The sequence below is a fragment of the Vicia villosa genome, linkage group LG4 (genome assembly GCF_029867415.1).
Source record: "Vicia villosa cultivar HV-30 ecotype Madison, WI linkage group LG4, Vvil1.0, whole genome shotgun sequence".
NCBI lineage: Eukaryota > Viridiplantae > Streptophyta > Magnoliopsida > Fabales > Fabaceae > Vicia > Vicia villosa.
The window spans coordinates 129,258,802-129,264,801 of NC_081183.1; positions in this window are offsets into that span (position 1 = coordinate 129,258,802).

The window sequence follows — 6,000 nt, forward strand, 5'->3', positions numbered from 1 at the left end:
ATCCATAGAAAACCTGTTCATAAACCAACGCAATATTACGGTTAAGAAAACAAATGGAAAAATAGAAAAGTGATTAAAATAAAATCAAAAATATATAAAAACCTGATTATAAATCAAATAAAAATAAGAACACGAAACTACAATTTTTTTTAGATTTTTTTGAAAATATGAAAATAGAAATTAAATCAAATAAAATAGAAAAAAGAGGAATTTTTCATTTTGAGGGTCGAAATCCTTTAGAATTCTATTCTATAGGAGTATTGTTCAACGATTTTTTCTGAACTTCTGGAAAATATTCGGAGCAAATCGAAACAGTAGTTTCAGAATTCGACCGATAGGCTAGAAACTTTATTACTATGCTGCAACCGGAATTGCAACCCTGAACAAGGAGAAGTAGGAGAAAATATTTTTTGTGTTTGTGAGAAGAGAGGGTCGGCGTAAGGGTTAGAAATGTTAGTCCTATTTATCATCGTGAATTAGGTTAGAAGAAATATAATTATAGTAAAACTATGAACCAAATCAAAGCCCAAAAATCAATTTGTTTTAATTCTAATAAAAAGTTAAATCATACTAATTTAATAAGATTGACTTGTTCCCTAAGTTATAAAAGTGCTAAAAATAGGACAAATAAGATTAAAAACTTCTTTTTTTAGATTTTTTTGAATATTTTATGATTTTTGGTGATTTTTTTTTACTAAAAATGCATAAAAAGTTAAAATTGCTTATTTTAAAAAATGTCTATTTAATTAATACGAAAAATAAAAATAAAATGATAAAAAATGAATTTTTTTTGATTTTTTAATATAAATGAAAATAAAATTAAAACTATAGTTAGAAACAAATAAAAGAAAAAAGTGCTAGAAGTGGGATTCTAACCCAAGACTTTGTGCTTGCAAACCTTACCTCCTTACCAATTGTGCTGTATTATTTGTTTGAAATAAAAGCCAATTGAAAGTGTATGAAGCATGGGAAAACATTTAGCTATTTATTAAAATATAAATAATTTAAGAGTAAATTATTATGTTTTAAAATAGACTTTAAATCGAATATTTATAAAATTCAAGACGTCAATGTGAATGACCTCAAAATTTTTATAAAAAATCCAATTTTAAAATAATTTGAATATTTGAATATGATGGGCAAATTTTGGAGTATGACACTGTCATAGTTAAAATACATGTCTACTATCATTCATCTTATCTTATCTTATCTTATTATATATAAATCCAAGGTTGTCATGATGGCAACCCTAGCCACGTGTCATCATGATAGGAACTCTTGGTAAAACTCTAATGCTCATATTTACTATTTTGTCCCTACAATTAAAATAAATAATAATAATAATAATAAATATAATAATAATAATAAATATAATAATAATAATTATTATTATTATTATTATTATTATTATTATAATATAATATTGACTCACCATTGATAATAATAATAATAATAACATAAATAATCATTGGATTTATGAAATTAATAGCCACATTAATGTATTAACATTCTCTCTCTTGATGAATCAAATGGTTTATATTTGTTCCTCTCATCTCTCATTGTAAAATACTTTCACTAGATATGCTCCCTATATATATATATATATATATATATATATATATATATATATATATATATATATATATATATATATATATATATATATATATATATATATATAGGACGATTCAAGTGAGAACACTTGGTTATTATGAGAAATGAGAACAATGAATCACGATCATTAAATTTTGATTTTGTTGATTTTAATGGACTGAATTGGTTTCTTTTTCAATGATCCTTAATATTTATTTTAAATCAACATAGAAAGAGAAACCAATTCAGTCATTAAAATCAACAAAATCAAAATTTAATGGTCGTGATTCATTGTTCTCATTTCTTATAATAATCAAGTGTTCTCACTTGAGTCGTTCCCATATAGAGGGCATATCATATGAGAATGACATATTTATATAAGAATATGAGAATGAATCTGAACCATTGAATTTTAAAATAAATGGTGGAGATTATGGGTGAATCTTTTTTTCTCTCTTCTACATTTTGAAATAAATGATGTAGGAGAGAGAAAAAAAAGATTCACACATAATCTCCACCATTTATTTTAAAATTCAATGGTTCAAATTCATTCTCATATTCTTATATAAATATGGCATTCTCATATGATATGCCCTATATATATATATATATATATATATATATATATATATATATATATATATATATATATATATATATATATATATATATATATATATATATATATATATATATATATATATATATATATATATATATATATATATATATATATATATATATGAGAGTTCTTATGTAAGATTACCTTCAATATAAAATGCTTTAAAAAGTTATATAAATATGCAAATGCAAGTAGCCGCGCATCGCGCGGGTCACAAACTAGTTTATGTAAAGTATGAGGTATCCACTCATCTCACTTGGTTTAAGCTTATATTTCTTAACTTATGTTTGACATGTTTTTACTAAATAAGTAGTAAAGTCAAACATTGAATTAAACAATTAATTCATGATCATACTATTAATTTAAAGATAATCACAATATTGATCATGAATGAAGCATTTAAAAGAATGAACCTTTTATCATGCCTTCACTTTTGACTTTGTCCTTATCCCTAGTTTTGATTCATCTGCATTGATTATTTCAATTCATTTGGACTATCCGTGGACAAATAGCTTCATTCAAAAAATTTCAAATTTTTGAAATTTTTTAACAAAAGGTACTCATGTATTTAAAACTTAATCAAGTTCAAATTAAAGGAATAATTGGAAGTAAAAAAGTAAAGTAAATATCACAGGTTTTGGTGATCCTTATTTGCAACATCCATACCCGTATCCCAAAGGCCTATGGCCACGTGGAAGGCTCTCACAGTGAAATGTTTTTGTTACAAGAAAAGTATTTGATGTGCATATTCCTAATACCATCAACTCCTCCTCAACTCACAACCGACCTTTTCCTAGCACTAAGGGCCACCCAAAGGCCTCTAAACATTGAAAAAGAATTTTCTTGATGCTAGTCTTATTCGTACTATAGTAATCCTAGCTTCATGCCCAATACCAAGGACTAGGGAGAAAATTGTTCCGAACAGGCCTTACATCCCAATAAGATTGACTTAATTTAAATGCCTAACCCATATATTTGTCCACTCAAGACTTATAAATAGGTATGATCTCACAGAGGAGCCACCCATTGGATCCAAGCACAACATTAATTATTTAAAAAAAATAGTTTAAACAAAATAATTAAAAATAGTTTAAAATAATTAATCTTTTCTAATTAATTATTTAATTAATATTTATTATTTTTAATCTTTAATATATTTAAATTTTACTACATTTTAATTTTAACGAATTTTATTAATTATTATTTAAACATATAAGATAATGTATCAATTTTCATCTCACTAAGCCACAACATTAAATAGCTAACTCAATATTAATTTTTTTTACCCCATTATCATTTTTCATCCCACTAAGCCACAATATTAAATAACTAACTCAATATAATTTTTTTTATCCCACATTAGGAAGGGAGCACATTCACAACCAACCCCACTCATCCACACCTATTATCTATCATTCCTTTTATAAATAACCAATTCTTATGATGCTATTTCATCTTAATCACAATTCATTCCATTGAATCTCACGTATAGTTCCTTTATTATGACATAATATTTACTTTTCATGCAATCATAATCTTTACTTCTCATTCCATTAAATCTCAAGTATAATTACTTATATCATTGGTACTTCTCATACCATTAAATCTCAAGTATAATTTACTTATACCATTGGTAAGAAGAGGGATACAAACTCCTTATTTTTGTATGCCTTGATTTCTATAATTACTAATATTTGTCAATTTTTGATTTTTTTAGGTACAATTTTGAAACATTATAAATATATTAAAAAAGTTGTTGATGAATTGGATTTTAAAAGATGGAGGGTTAGAAGATATATTATAATTTTCAATTTATTTTGTTTATTCAATTATATAATATGTTAAATCCTTTTAATTTTATTGACGCTCGTTAATTTTTTTATCATTTGTTTGTAAGTATACATTTTAAAGTTTTTCTTATTTTGTTAATGTTTGTTTATTCTTATTTTTTTTGTAGGTTCAAATTTGAATCATTAAGAAATATATATTTTTAATAAAAAAATTATTTTTATATTTACTAATGTTTATTAGTTGTTTTTAGATACAAATTTTAGAGCATTATAAAACGTATTTTAAAAAAATTATTCATGAATTGGATAATGAAAGATGGAGGATTAAAAGATAAACATTATTTTAAATTTATTTTTGTTCATTCAATTATATAATATGTCCTTTTAATTTTATTCACGTTTCTTAATTTATGATTATTAGTTTGTAAGTATATATTTTGAAGTTTTATTTTATTTTATTAATGTTTATTAATTTTTAATTTTTTTTAGGTACACATTTTGAATCTGTAAAATATATTTTTTGATAAAAAATTTGTTGAAGAAGTTAGATTGCGGAAGAGGGAGAACTAAAAGAAATTTTATTGATGTTTATATAATATTTATATTTTAGGATAAATATATGGTAACCCCTGCCATATATGTGAGACTCGGGTTACATCTTTAAAATTTTTTTGGATTATCCCCTATATAAACGTGTAAAAATCAGAGAAAAACCAGAAAATAAACAGAATCTCGCTTATATGATAGAGGGGTAACGTATATTTATTCCTTATATTTTTTCGTAGGTACAAATTATGAAGTACTAGGAAATATACTTTTTTTATAAATCTTTTGTTGACTAAGTTGAATTATGTAAGATGGAGAATTAGAATATGAATGTTAAAAAATTATTTTTTAAATTTTTTATTAGTCAATATTATAATCTTTTATGTTATTCTAATTTTATTTTTTTATTGATTCTTGATTATATTTTTTTGTAGGTACTTTTATTGATGCTTATTAATTTTAATTTATTTATCATTATTTTTTTATCTCTTACTTATGCTTTCTTTTCATTTATTTAGTATTCTTTTTTTATTTTGTTTTTCATTGTTTATCTAATCATTATAGTTTAGTTTTAAATTTTATTATTTATTTATGTAACATAGTAAGTTGATTTCTAAAAATTGATTAGAATATGAATTTTCCTTAATATACATTATAATTTTTTAAACTTTTTTAAAAATATATCTTTTTTCATTTTATTCAAACTATTACATTGATTATACTTTTTTGTAAAATATATACTAAACATGAAAAACTTAATATATATATATATATATATATATATATATATATATATATATATATATATATATATATATATATATATATATATATATATATATATATATATTATATTTCTTAATAACAATTAAATAATATTTACCGTATATCGCACGGGTAGACGGCTAGTTTTTTTTAATAATAAAAGGTCGAAGCCGCATTAAAAAAGATTTTAACCGTTATATTTTACATATGAAGAATTAAGATCCTCAATTAACATTTTATCTTATCTTAATCTCAATCTACTTAATATAAATTATTATATTAGGTAAATTATTAGGTAAAAAACCATAAATTTTTATAACTTTTTAATATAAATTAATAATTTATGTTTAGTATATGTAAATCTCTTTTTTCTAATTTAATATATATATATATATATATATATATATATATATATATATATATATATATATATATATATATATATATATTACTAATTTATTTTTAGTTAATACATAATAATAATAATAATAATAATAATAATAATAATAAAAAAATAATAAATTAAAAGAATATAGTTTAAAGAATGCAAAATTTATAAGAAATTTTAGAATTAAAATTAAAAAAAAAACTCATAAAAAGAATTTAGTATCAATTTATTCATATTCTTTTCTATTTCTTTTATTTTATGTCTATTCAGTAACATCAAATCATTCAAATTTTTAA